Source organism: Pelodiscus sinensis, chromosome 3, assembly GCF_049634645.1.
Source record: "Pelodiscus sinensis isolate JC-2024 chromosome 3, ASM4963464v1, whole genome shotgun sequence".
NCBI lineage: Eukaryota > Metazoa > Chordata > Testudines > Trionychidae > Pelodiscus > Pelodiscus sinensis.
In genome coordinates, this window is record NC_134713.1 from 27,179,767 (window position 1) to 27,194,644 (window position 14,878).

Below are 14,878 nucleotides of genomic sequence, written 5' to 3' on the forward strand. Positions count from 1 at the left end.
GAGAAAAGATAAAGCCAATTAATATGTAGCGCTTAGCTAAAGGATAATGGCAGGGGATATGCATGCCTCCAGGAATTTGGATGGGTTAGTAAGCAAGGGAGGAGGAACTGTCTCAGGTAGTGTGAATAACTAGGAGTACAGGGATGGCACTGAGTAAAGAAAACAGGAAGAAACTGCCAGCAATGAGGCCTATTAGACTGTGCAATGTTCTCCCAAAAGAAGCAGTGAAAGCCCCAAACACGCAAGTCATTTAATTTGGACTAGATAATGTATTTGAAAATTTGCGGGCAGGGGGAAATGGACTAGACAACTTTCCATCTCTAATTTCTATGAGAAATGGAAAAAAATAGCAAGTTATAGCTGAGAAAATAGAGCACCGCAGAAAAGGGAGTATGGTAACCAGGGAAAATGGATACAGTACTTGTTCCAATGTTTAATTGGTTAGCATCACCACATCTCCCTTCTGCTGCTTCAGCCCCCAGAGAGATTGGGGTTTAAACAGACAACAGAATTTTTTTTTAAGACATGGAAATTGGGTAAGATGTGTTGAGATCTGGGAACGTAAATGTGATAGCTGGATAAAATCTACCAGTAACAAATTCAATGAGTATTGAACATGCTGGATGCAGGGGCTAATATACATCTCTCCGCTTTTGTGAGCAGCTACGAGCTTGTCTATATATGGTTTCTATATCCATTTCATTATATCAGTTTGGCAATGGATGTAGTTAAACAGTGGAACCAACCCCTTAGAATGGATGCAGTGATATCAGTATAGAAGTGTTTAGCTGTACTAAGCATCCTTCAGTCTCAGACTGTGGATATGCATCCACGAGCAAGAGAGAATTTGCTCAGCTGGTATTATGGAAGCTGTGGCTGTGGGTGAAGAAAGAGATGCACATGAGAGAGAGAATCTCTGCCATGTCTCAGTTTTAAAGGTTGTGTTTTGACTCATGGGACTCTGCCTTCTATAAGCTCTTTTCTCCTCTACTAAACTGGCCTCCTTCTGCTCTCAATTCTGGAGACCTTTGTTAAGCTCCTGTTGCAAAGGCTGCCACTGTGAGTGTGATCTTCCCAAATATCCACATCCATATCTATTCCTTTGCAGTCTTAGTTGCATACATCCTTGTGCAATTTTGAACCACAACCAGCCTACTTGTAGATGGTACATCTACACACCAGGGCTAAAAGTCAAATTAAGCTATACAACTTCAGCTACTTCAATTGCGAAGCTTAAATCAAAATAGCGTCATTCAACTTTTGTTGCTGTCTACATAGCAGGAAGTCAAAGGAAGAACACTCTTCGTTCAACTTCCCTTACTCCTCATGAAATGAAGGTTACCATGAGCTGGAGTAAGAAGTTCTCCAGCTCAAAATAAAGGCTTATAGTGCAAATGCGCACTCTTATTTCGGAATAGCATCAGTTATTCCGAAATAACACTCTTGTGTAGACTTACCCTTAAAGAACATGATTTACCCTCTCTCTACTGGCTGTAAAGTCCTACTTAAATATCATATTAGCTAACATGCTTTAAGAACATCACTCTTTTCCATTGTCCAGCCAAACTCTGGATGTAATTTCCCATGACCCGATTTCATCAGGCTTTTCTAATCCTCCTCTAGTGTTGCTGACTCATGAAATCTGGAGTTTTGCTTAAAGTCCATGCTTCAGGAATCATGAGAATTTCAGATTTCATTAAAAAAAAAACTTTCTTCCTTCATGGTTGCAGAATAAAAGCCAGAAAACAGGACCTAAGGCTCATAAACAAAAAGACAAAGAAAAACAGACCAAACTTTTAAAAAAACAAAAAAACCTGATGATTTTTAAGGCAATCTTTTGAGGATTTGGGTTGGTGATATTGCTTCTCCATTATCATCTCTGCTGAGTTGTATAATATAATTTTGAAACTTGAAATTCACTGGCAGTTTTGCTTAGGAAAGAACATCAAAATTTAACAAGCCCCTGCTCTTCCCTCCCCTCTCACCGCCACATATAAAATACCTGTTGTGCTGTGAGGACAGGGGGCTGGGCTTCAGGACCTCTTGAGGCCCCTTCCAGTTCTAGCGTTCTATTAATCTATTTGATCCACGACTAAGGAGGATGCAATGTGGCATCTGTGCAACAGCTTAAATTTGCAGCTAAAATGTGTTGAAAACTTGCCAGGCCTGCAGTAAGATAGCCATGCAGGAATTTGCCAAATGCGGATAATTTTGTAAATCCATGTTTAGCAGGTCAGTAGAGGCAAGGTGCTTGATTTCTAGAGTAAGCGGATTTAAGCCTACATTGCTGTATACGGCCTGGAAGAAGCCACATTTCACCTCCCCAGCTAGATTGCAAAACAGAGCTGATATGATTTTTTTTTCTAGTGGAAATTTTGACAAAAATGAAAAGTTTGAGGGATTTGCATTATTGCTGTGGCAGTGGGGTTGGATGCTGTTGGTTTGTTTTGTTTTTTTGTCAACATTTTCATGGAAATTTAAGTTTTCAGCCAAAAAGTCAAAATCCAAAAGATGGCAGCTGAAATATTTTGACAGAAAAACAAAGTATTTCCCACAGAAAGAAGATTCCGCATGAAAAGTTTGAGTCAAAACCCCCATTTTTCACAGAAAAGTTTTGACCAGCCCCAAATTAAAATATCACTGAAAGATAAGGAGATTGGCAGCAGTATATCAATGGTGAGGTGAAAGAAATTAGCAGCTCCTAGCATTTGTGCCGCAGCTGCAAGCAGCAGCACTGTATTGTGGTTCAACGGAAATGGCACTGGCTCAACATACCTGGAACTTTAGAGTGGTTTAAAAACACTGTGAAAATCAGACTCCAACCTGATTTATTTGCCCTGTTTCTTACTTTGTCAAATAGATGAATAATCACTAAACCAAAAGGAGGCCAAACCCTCTCCAGGTATTCATCTGCCTACCACAAAGAGACAAAATGACCTCTCTGAAGCAGTAATGATTTTGCACTTTTGTAGTTTCTCAGTAAGTTTTTTCCCTCAATGCTTTGATGTTGCCATATATTTTCATAGCTTTGACCCAAGAGTGACCTCTTGAGTCGCACACTTCACATTTGTGCTGTGTGTGAACTGAACTGCAAAATCAGAATTTCTGGAGGTAACAGAAATTCAGATGTCACCATGCCCCGAGGATTGTGAAAACTGAATTATTTACTTTGCATCAAAAGTAAGTAATTTCTGTAAGAAAACATGGTATAAATGGGGCTGTAAATAATTAGACAAATTAGTCAAGTTAAACCTTCTAAAAATGCAACACAACAGAGTCAAACTGATGATTAATGTTGTACGTTAGCATCTTGTAGCACATAGCTGCAAGTGTGGGTTCCAATGCCAGATACAGACTGGTTCGCAGATGGTATGTATGTGTGTTTTGGAGAATTGTACAGGATGGGTGTTTGGGGGGAGGCATGAAGTGAAGGAAAGCAAATATAATAAAACTTGTCACAAAATTAAATATTTGAAGAAACACTGTGGCTCAGCAACTCACATTAATATATTAATACTGTTTGGGGCATAAATCTCTTGTGCTTCCAACTGGGCTGCAAATATGAATCTGAAATACTGGCTCAATAGCCATCAGCTTCTAAAATTATGTCTACACTATAGAGTTTTGTTGGGAAAACAGCCGTTTTTCTGAGAAAACTTCAGTTATGTCCAAACTGCAATCATGTTCTTTTGAAAGTAAATCGAAAGGACAGAGGGGTTTTTCCAACAGCAGTAAACCTCTTTCTATGAGGAAGAAGCCTTTTTTGAAAGAGCTCTTTTGGAAAAAGGTGTGTGGACAGGGAGGAGAGTTTTCTTTCAAAAGAAGAGGCCTCCAGGTAATAACACAGGTGCCCTGGTGAACAAGCCATCCATGCTAATCACAACTCCATAGTTCCTGTCTCCTGCCAGCTCTTAAAGCTACAAGCACCCTGGACAAGCTTTGTGGCAGGAAGCTGATGGTGGAGCAGCACCCTGACCACACGGCTCTCCCTGTCACGCAACTCGGAGGTATGGTCGAGCAAAAAGCCCCCCAACACTCCTGGCCCTCACAGGGAGCAGCCCCAGAGCTCTCAGGAGCCATCTGAGGCAGCAAATGTTGGGCATCTTCCTGGCCCAGAGCAGAGATCCTGTCCTTCCTGGAGCTGGCGTGGGAGGAGGCCACACTGCAGGACCCCCTCTCCGGGAGGCGCAATGCTGACATTTATGGCTGGATAGCCGAGGCATCTTGGACTAAGTCAGGAGCAAGGTCAAAGAGCTGCGCCAAGGATATGCCAGGGCCAGGGATTGCAGCTCTTGCTCCAGGGCAGGACCACACTCGTGCCCATGTTACAGGGAGCTGCACAGAGTCCTGGGGGGGCGGTGAAGCCCTTTCCCCACCCGTAACGCCCAGGGTTGCCCAGCCAGAGCTCCTTGATGAGAAGGAGGAGGAGGTCACAGCCAGTACGGTCACCCTCACCCTGGAGCCAGTACCCCAGGCCCTGGACATCTTCCAAACATCCTCTGATACTGGGGAAGGATCATCAGGTGAGTGCTGTCAGTTTTCCACACACACAGGGTGGGGGAGGCGGGTGCAGAGGGGTTGGGGAGCGATCGTCGCTGCGCCTGGTCGGCCTGGGCAGCATGCTGCGCTCTGTGGACATACAAGCATGCGCAGCGGCAGTGTGCCCCACATGGCCTCAGGAGCCAGCCCTGGAGCACCCACGGGCTCGTGCTCACAGGCTGTGTGGAGGCCCCACACACGTGTGACCCCCAAGGAGACACCCTCCCACCACCAGACACCATTGGAAGCAAGCTGGGCACAAGGGTGCACGCACGACCCCAAGCACTGCAAGGATGCTGCACACAGCACAGGGTCATGCTGCCAGGTGCAGGTGTGTGTGCAGCCCCCATGGAAGGCCAGGCTGCTCCAGGCCCCTCTCCCACCCATGGCATCTTCCCTTGCCTGCTTGTCCGTGGGACGGGGGTAGGGAGTAGCGGGAAGCTTGTTCCCCTGGGCACCTTGGGGCCTCTGTGAGGCAGGTCCTGCAGTGCAGGCCTCACATGGGCCTGGCTCACAAGACATCATTGTCCTCAGGGCCAAGGACTGTTGCTCACTGCTTACACAGCAGGACACAGCCTCATGCACAGTGTCTGCATGGATTACTGACCGCCTGTACCGGATTGAGCCCTCCCCTTTAGGTGTTCTGTCTCTCCCCCACACATGGGGCTCGACCTCGCTCTTCAGATCACTACGTCGCCTTGGGTGTTTTTAGCCCCTAAGCTGCGTTCTACTCACCCACCAGCTCTGCCGAGGGGAGTGAGGGGGACCTAGGCCTGCTCTCTCTCCAGGTCCCAACCCAGGGCCATAAGGTGGGGAGTTCCTCCCCCCATCCTGGCTGATGGGGCTGTCCGCCGCAATTTGTCAGCCTGCAGGTTCCACTTGCCCGCCCTGGGTTGCTTCCTCACTGCCCTACGGCCTCACCCTGGTGCAGACCTGTCCCTGGGCTGCTCACTGGGTCCGAATGGCCCCACCTCTCTGCCTCCAGCTGTCCGCCCCTTCTCCGGGCTTGCTGCACCCTTCTTATGGGGCTGCCCGTCTTCCACCAGCCAGTCCCCGCTCATCCCTGTCCTGAGGGGCTGCCCCATACTTCCAGGACCAGCCCCTTGCATCAGCCCCCCCCCTTCCCCTGGCCGTACATGTGTCCACGTCTTCTGGGCCCACAGATGTGCATGTGTTGGTGTTCTCACAGATTGCGCCAGCCATCGCTTTTTCTCCCGCCGTGCTGCTGGGTCCGTCCTCTTGAGGGTCTTCCTACCAGTGCCGGGTTTCCTCACCCCATCACACTACCTCTCCCTCTTTTCCTCCACAGCCGGACCAGCCATCACTGAGGGGCGATCCATGCCATCACAGGCAGCCGCCCGACCCTACAATGAGGAGTAACGGTAGTTCGAATTAGGAGCTTTAATTCAAACTACCTAGCCTGTGCCATGTGTAGCTGCGGGCAGGCGGTTCTAACTACCAGGGATTTAAAAATGGTGGCACCCGGGAACATGCAAATAAAGCCCGGGATATTTAAATCCTGGGCTTCATTTGCAAGTTCGAATGACTACATTAGCCACCCTAGTTCGAACTAGGGTGGTAGTGTAGACATACCTTCACAGAGGTAGGTAAACACGCAGCAGAACCTTAGAAACAGCTGTCCGGGGGGGTCCCTTTAAGCAGATAACTCAGATAGCCTTAGGCAACAGCACCCGGAAGCAACTGCTGACCTACTGCCCTGGCTGAAGCAGTTCTGGACGGCCTTTTATGTGAGAAAGCGTCCAATCAGTCTGGACGCTCTCTTTTGAAAAAGTAGATTGCTTGTTTCATGCGCTTGTGTGTGTGGACACTCTCTTTGAAAGAAGTTTTTTTGGAAGAGTTCTTCTGAAAAAAGCTTCTTCCGAAAGAAGCCTGTAGTCTAGACATAGCCTCACTCTCAAATCACTGTAGAAGAGGGGAATATTTAATATCTAATCCTTCCTCGTGTGTCTTATGTTGGTAAATTTTTGAAAGATCAGACCCCAATTATCCTCAGGGAGGACAGAGGAAGCAGAATTTTAGAGTTTGCTTGTATACTGTCCAACATACCATTATTGATTTAGCCCAGGATGGTAATTACAAACCACTGATGCTCCAGTGTTTTCCTGTTGATTTCCAAAACTCAGTACTAGCACTGGGTAGGGAGGAATTGTACAATAGAGATTACAACGGAAAAAACAGAAGAAACGCATAATGAACACCTGACTGTTAATGACAAAAATGCTGCACCAGTTCCTAACATTACAAATGGAAAAGCCATTTAATCTAGGAGGAAGATATTTGATTCTACGTTGCTCTGCTTTTGTGTCATCGGATCTTTTTCCACTAGCCCAAATTCAACTCTAGCAAAATATAATGGGTTAGAGCTCTGTTTCTATGCTTGAAACTTCATTTCAATAAGTTCACATCTATTTCATTTCACTGAGAACCAGAAATAATATGTAGCTGGGAGGAAAAAGAAAAGAATGATTCTGTGGGAGAATTTAAATTCAATTCCTTTCTTTCATTTCAATCAATTGAGGTTGACTTTTGAATTGGCAGCTCTGTCAAAGAAGAATTTTGCTCAAAATTAGAGACACAGACATGTGTTGTTCTTATCAAATAGATAAAATAAAAATACTTCAAATCTCTGTAGCACTGTCAGTCAGAGAAATCAGAGTTAGGGGAATACCACAAAAATATTTTCACAAATATTCACTTTGATTTTAAAATTAATTAATTCAAGCAATATTTGCTTCCCACAAATATGCAAATGATTGAGTTTAATACACACAAATGTCCATGGAAACTAAAGTTGAAAATCACACAAGTACTCATGGAAAGTCAATTTCACATAGACCAGAAAATCAGCCAGAGACAAATTTGGCTGTACCCTTCAGAACCAGGATTTTGGACATATGCAATTATTTTATGGGACTATGAAGGAAAATGAAATTGATGCTTTATACCCAGCTAACAGATGTGGCAGTAGGGTATTGTTTGAAACAATGATGCTTTAGACAAATGATGGGGCCCAGAAAGGAGAAAGGGTACCATTTAAAAAAAAAATTCTTTACTCTATTTTTTTGCTACTTCAAAGCCACAGAGGTTTTTTCAAGCCCCTCCTCCTGATAATAATTGCTATATTCATTCAGTCAAGGAACAAAAATATCATCTGGTAACTTAAGGGACCAATCTCCTGTAGGCACCACAGCTAGAAAGATTGTTTACTAATACAGCCAATCCACTGAGGAAGAAAATCTTTCAGAAAAAAAAAACATTTTAAATAAATGTAATGAATAAAAGAGAGGAAGCAACTGCAATGCTGTTGTGTCCATGAAGACTAACACAATGGGAAAAATAGATCCAGAACTGAGAAGAAACCTTGAGAATCCATTAGCTTTTCTGAAAGGAATTGCAGGAAAGTGCAAACAAGGCAGTTCAGGTGTATGTAAGGAGCTTATTTTCACAAACATAATTTTTCCTCAATCAATAACCATTTTCTCAGGGCAAGAATTTCAGAACTATACAGTTTTCCAATTCTTATGTAATCAGAGGCATGTGTGACAGTAAGAGCTTAATAAACAATTGAGCGAAGGTCTTTTATCTGGCTCTCCCTTCCTTCTTATTGGCTGTCAAATTCCTTATATGCTAGGTCTGTTTCAAAGTAGGTTTAAGTCTGCATGGCAAGGACTATCTCTTCCCCCATTTTCTACACAATCTACAACATTGTTGTGCCAGTACAGTGGTTAAATGGAGACTCCAAGCTGTAATTCTTTCAATCCAGCATTTTTGATAGGACTAAAATCACTTAGGCTATGTCTACACTGGCGGGTTCTTGCACAAGAACTCGCAGAGCGTCCACACTGCCTGCCCGCTCTTGCACAAGAAGATTTACAGTATGGCGTTGGAAGACAGGGCTTCTTGCGCAAGAGGTACGCTCTTTTCTAACAAGTGTAAGCCCTCTTGCGCAAGTGTGGAAGCACGGCAGGGGCTTCTTGCGCAAGAACTGGCCTCCAGGAAAAAACACGGGTGGCATCTCCAACACTCGGTACGCGCGATCACAATTCACTGGTTCCCCCTAGCCGGCCTCCTCTTAAAGGCACCCTGTGGAGCCGCGTGGCACATGCAGTCTGGGTAGCAGCCAGGGGGAGCGATGACAGCCGCCCAGCCACCGCGCCGTCCTCCAGGCCTCACTCAGGAACCATCCCAGAGCACCAAGCGGTGGGCCCCATGCTGGGGCACCACTGAGGTCAAAGCCATCTTGGACCTCTGAGGCCAGAAGGAGGCCCTCCGGAACCCCAAGTCTAGGAGGCGCAATGTGGATATCTTCGCCCGGATGGCCCAGGCACTGGTGGCAGAAGGACACCTGGTCCGGACCCTGGAACAGATCCAGGCCAAGGTGAAAGACCTGCGGCTCAGCTATGTGCGGGCCAGCAAGCATGGGGGCGGAGGAGCCACTGCCTGCCCTCACTACCAACGCCTGCACAACATCCTGCGGAACACGGGGGCTGAGGCCCTGCAGGCACGGGTGGACTCATTGGTGGCCACCCCAGTGGTCCGGCTGCCGGAACCACAGGAGGAGGAGGGCAACCAGTCCACCGAGAAGGAGGAAGAGCAGGAGGAGGATGAGGAGGAGGCAGAGGATGGCAGTCAGACCCCAGCAGCCCGGCCCAGCAGCCAGGACATGTCCCGGGCCTCCTCAGAGGCTGGCAAGGGATCCTCTGGTGAGTGTCACGGCTGCCACTCACAAGGCTGCAGGGGGGGGCTACGGGTTGGGGGAAGAGGGAGCAGCACATGGCTCTGCCTGGCCATGTGCTGCGCAGCGGCACGCAGCCTGTGTAACCTCATGCAGCCAGACCGAGTGGCACACGGATGCGGCAGCCAGCCCCAGCACACCCCTGGGACCTTGGGGGTCACACACGCCCAGCCTGGGGAGGGGGAGTGGCCCAAGGGTGCTGACCCCGCACAGCCCAAAGGGTGTCACCAATAGCACGCAACCATGGCCACCCATGGGACACAGTTGCTGCCCCAGGGGAAGGCACAACAGGCCCCCCACAGCATCCACAACCCCTAGGGGCTCCCAGGCCACCTCAGCCCCCTCCCCCCCGCTACCCTCAGGGAAATCCCCCCATGCCAGTTGCACCCGTACCCAGGTGTCATGGCATGTGAGGCGCTGGGAGGAGGGAATGGGGTGCCCGGAAAACCATGGGGCAGGGCTTACTGACTGCCTCACTGTCATCTGCTTCCCCCGCAGCGGGACCCCCTGCCAACAAGGGACCCTCCAGCCCCGTCCTGCTGGCACCAAGAAGCCAGGGCCTGTTGCAGTGCTCCCAGGACTGCCGCCACCTGCTCCGCCACCACGTCTGTGCGATTAGGCACATTGAGTGCTTACTTGCTGCTAAGATCCACGCAGAGGAGTGACTGGAGTGGGTGCGGAGCCAGTACCTGGAGCGCTGTGACTGTGTTTGCGCCCTCCTGAGCACAATCACAGAGTGCCACGGCACAGTGCGGCCAGGCCCCCTCTGCAGTCCCCCCTGCTGTGCCCAGCCCTCTCCCTACTTCCCCCCCTGCCGTGCCCAGCCCTCCTCCTGTGGCGCCCCTGCTGTGCCCATGCCCCCTCCCATGGCCCCCCAATCTTGGCACCTCTTGGAGCAGCCCACCCTGACCCAGCACGAGGGGCACAGGAGCCCCCGCAACCGTGGGGGTAGGAAAGGCCACCCCTCCCACCCATGAGGCCCTCCCTGTTAGGAGCCCCCTTCCTCCCCCCTCCCAGTTAAGAGCCCCCCTCCTCCCCTTGTAAATAAACCTGTGTTACCTGTTAACCGAGTGCATGATATTTATTGGGAGGTGAGGGAAGGATGGAGGGAAGGCACGGTGATGGGAGTGGGAGCATGGGGGAGCCCCACAGTCGGAGGCATAGGTGTGGCCTACTGTGGGGCCTGATCGAGCAGCACCTGAAGGGCTTCCTGGATTCGCACCCCGTTGTGGTTCGCCTGCCAGGTGGAGGCCGTCTGAGGCTACTGGTAGGCCTGGCTCTCGCCTGCCATCCACCCCGGGAGGAAGGCCTCTCCCTTCCCCACAATGATATTGTGCAGCACGCAGCATGCCATGATGCCCTCCAGGATGTGCTGCACCCCCATGTCCAGGCGGATCAGGAGGTACCTGAAGTGTGCCTTCAAACACCCGAAGGTGCACTCCACAGGGTTGCGGGCCCAGTCCAGGTAGGCATTGAAGGCGGCCTGGCTGCGCTCCAGTCGTCCCATGTATGGCTGCATGAGCCAGGCCATTGGGGGTAGGCTGCATCCCCCACAATGCTGACTGGCATGCTGACGGCCCCAATGGTGAGGTCCTGCTGGGGGAGGTAGGTCCCCGACTCTAGCCTGTGGCACAGGCCCGAGTGCCAGAAGATGTGGGCATCGTGGGCTCAGCCGGACCCGGGCCCCCGGGTGCCTTACCTGCCAGATGACTGTACCAATGGTGGACCTGCCCACCCCGAACTGGTTCCTCACGGAGCGGTAGCTGTCCAGGGTGGCCAGTTTCCAGAGGGTGATCATGGCCCTCTTGTCCACAGGGATGGTGGGGCGCAGGTGGGTGTCCTGCCTCCGGAGCACAGGGGCGGGCCAGGTGCAGAGCTCGTGGAATGTCCCCCTGCACATCTGGAAGTTCTGTACCCAGTGCTGGTCACCCCATTGTCCCAGCACCAGGTGCTCCCACCAGTCCCCACTGGTGTCGTGCATCCACAGGCGCCTGTCGGTGGTGGGGTGGGGGTGCCTGGCAACAGCTGCAGCACCAGAGATGAGGGCCTGCAGGTGCTGCCAAGTCTCCAGCTCCCACTGGAGCAGTGTGGCTCCCTGGTGCAGCTGCTCCACGTCCTCGATGATAGCTGTGAGGGGACACTGCTGGCTGGGGTCCTCCTCCATCTCCATGGCTGAAACGGGGGTGGGAGGGGGCGAGGGTGCCCAGGGGCACTTGCCAGGGGCTGTGGTGCCCTAGGCATCTAGAGGCGAGCTTTCACAGGTGTGGCTGCGGCTCTCAGTCCCTCAAGGAGGTGCCTAAGCACACAGCCACAGGGAAACGGCCGTCCGGGGTCCCTTTAAGTGCGTTTCCCAGCGGGGGTCCGGCGCACGCCCACGGATGCCGCTGGTTACCTCTTGCCATGGCCGAAGTAGTTCCAGGGCCACATTCTTGTGCAAGGGTGTCCCACCAGTGTGGACGTGTTCTTTCGCAAGAACTCAGCATTCTTGCGCTGCGCTTCTGGCTATGTGGACGCTCTCTTGCGCAAGAACCCGTCAGTGTAGACATAGCCCAGATGTTTAAAAAATATTATTTCAAATGAGATAGCATTTTATGCCTATGTAAATAGTTACAGCCAGTAGCCGATATCACAGTGTATAAAAAGCCTAGGAAAATGACAATAACCTCCAAGTTACTGTTAAAAAACCCCAATAATAAGAAAATAGCTGCCTACCCAAGAACCTGAGGAACAAGTTTCAGAGGGAAGCAAATATAAATCTCAAAATTATAAAACCCATAATAAGTAACAATGAAAATAATTGACACAATGTATAGCACCCAATGCTACCTTTTCACCCAATGCTACTAATGACAACTCTGAGAGGCCCTTAATGCTAAAGAGTTCTGTTGAAACTGCTTCTAATTGGACTCTATTGCCAAACAGGTATGACAGAGAAGCTGGTAAATCTCCATCCTTGCTTTGCAGAGACCACTTTCCTTGTCCTTTCAAGCAGTCAATAGATCTGTTCAGCTACAAGTGCATTGTCTAATCAGGCATCAGAAAGTCATGCCTGGCAAAACCTGGTACATTGTGGCGTGTCACAAGTTGACCTAATAATGTGAAATAGGAGGTATTAGATTTTGGAAGTAACTTCTGAAAACATGCCACGTCCAGAGCTTCAACAACTGTAGCACTCTGATGTAGCTAAGCAAATCTCTTTCGCTCACTTTTTTTTAAAAGATGTATTTTTCTAATGTTCTGTCTTGAGGCAGAAGAAATTCCCAGAGTGAACATGAATTTTTCAAGAAGCTCAAATTTATCTATTGCCATTCTCCAAAATATAAAAGAGTCAAAGGAGGCAATTTCTGATTTGCCTTCTTCTTTGAAGAGCAGCCTCTCCATCACAGGCATTTTTAATATAGCTTTCCTTCAACATATATACCATTTGTTCACCTTGGTTTCTGCCACCTCCCACTGTTAGTTACCACAGAAACCTCTCCTGGGTAAGCCATCTTTTTGTTCCTCTGCATGTTAATCATTAACATCAGCCACTCAGGCTGAAAATAAAACACACTTTTTTATCAAATCAACAGGAATGTATTAACTGATGACGGGGAGAGAATAAAGCTATAGCCAACTCTCTGCACTCTTTAGCTGAAAGCTCCATTTACACACTGGGTTTGCTGCCTTTTTACAGATACAGCCAGGAAAGAATGCAGAGTTATTAATAGTTGGAAGGGCAAGTCCGAGGAGTGGAAAGTGATGTATGAGGATCCTAAATGCCATTTATGTGTCTCACCATTCCAACAGTTATGAAAGCTGTGAACTTGCATTGCATCTAAAGTGCCAGCTTTATCCTTGAACAGACACTAATGATTAAGGTCAGAAGTCAAAAAACATAGATAGGAAAAGCATTTAGACTTTAATCAAAAACCTATTCAAGTCCTATTGACTTGAATGGCCTTTGGATCAGGCCTAACTGATTACACTGAGTCTTGTCGTGATTCTTTTTTGTTGCTTGCATGCTGCCTGCTGTTCTAGCCCACTGTCTAGGAGCAGTGCAGGGACAGATTCAGATCAGCGTAGGGGAGAGCTGTCCTGACCTGGAAGAACTCAGACTGGGAGTGAGAGTGAGGGTCAAAGGAACAGATAATTCTGAAGGCGGGTACAAATTAACATGCTGATACCCCCTTACTGCTGAACCAGGCATGGAGTCTCCTTGCAGGAGGGAGTGATGCAGGATGGATAAGAGTATAGTTTATTGTGATTTCATTTTTTGTCTTAGGGTCTCAGGACTTCTCCAAACTCATGAGAATTCTACCACTGTAATTTTTCTTCCACGTGCTATTGGTAGCACAAGGGCTAGGATCAAATAACTTGGGAGCCTAACTTCAAACTAGCAAACACCACCAGCTCAAGCTCCCACCCAGAATTTCATGGACCATTGGCACTTTTACTAGGCCATATGTCCCCACTCAAACATTGGGTCTGTATAGGAAACAAGGAAAGCATTTATAAGAGGAAAAGGAGGCTACTTCATCAACTTGGGAAATCCAGCAACAAAATGTTTATAGGACTGATAATTAAAGTGATCCCACAGAATAGCTTTGGCAGTATTCTATTAACTCTGTTCCCCACCCACCAGTGTGAATGTCCAATAGGCAAATATCCCTTTACCACATCATTTTTCCATCCCTCATTTTGCTAAACCCCACTTACAGCTGGGGGTCAGCAGGTAACATAGTCCTAGAGCACTAAGGCTTTTCTCGAGTTCCTTAGGAAATACTGCATGGTCCTCTCCTGATGCTCAGTAACCTGACTCAGACATAAAGCTGAAAGCATTACTGATCAGGCTGGATAGGAGCGATTTCAACAGCATTCAATCTGCTCTGCTGCTGTTTTCTCTGGCTTCAGCTGAGTCTTCCCAGCATGCTAAGATCCTCAGAAGAGGGGAACCAGCAGCATGTAAGACCTTTGAGAAATGTCCATGGTATTAAGTAGAAAATCTTACCTCTCTCTTTTGAGTTCTAACTAATCGATTCTGTATTTATATTCAGTTCATAGACTCATAGAAGATTAGGGTTGGAAGAAAAAGCAGGAGGCCATCTAGTCAAACCCCCTCATTCAAAGCAGGACCAACCCCAACTATCATCCCACCCAGGGCTTTGGCAAGCTGGGATTCACAAACCTCTAGGGACGGAGATTCTACCACCTCCCTAGGTAACCCATTCCAGTGCTTCACCACCCTCCTAGTAAAATAGTTTTTTCTAATATCCAACCTAGACCTTCCACTCTACAAGTTAAGACCATTGTGCCTTGTTCTGTCATGTGCCACCACTGAGAATAGTTCCATTCTCTTTGGAGCCCTCCTTCACATAGGTGAAGGCTGCTATCAAATGCCCCCTCATTTTCTCTTTCTGCAAGCTAAATAGGACCTGTTCCCTCAGCCTCTCCTCATAAGTTATGTGCCTCAGACCTCTAATCGTATTTGTTGCCCTCCACTGGACTCTCTCCAATTTTTCCACATTCTTTCTATAGTGGGGGACTCCAAACTGAACACAATACTCCAGATGTGGCTTCACCAGTGCCAAATAGAGGAGAATA

At 48.4% G+C, this 14,878-nt stretch overlaps 1 long non-coding RNA gene across 1 annotated transcript in view; it reads right to left on the reverse strand.

The window, feature by feature from the left end:
* The window catches only part of LOC142827770 (uncharacterized), a 55,636-nt gene extending 49,745 nt beyond the window's left edge, over positions 1-5,891 (reverse strand). Inside the window, exon 1 of the long non-coding RNA XR_012902519.1 lies at positions 5,676-5,891. This is a non-coding gene — a long non-coding RNA (uncharacterized LOC142827770). The remainder of the gene's footprint in view (positions 1-5,675) is intronic.
* Positions 5,892-14,878: the final 8,987 nt, after the last annotated feature.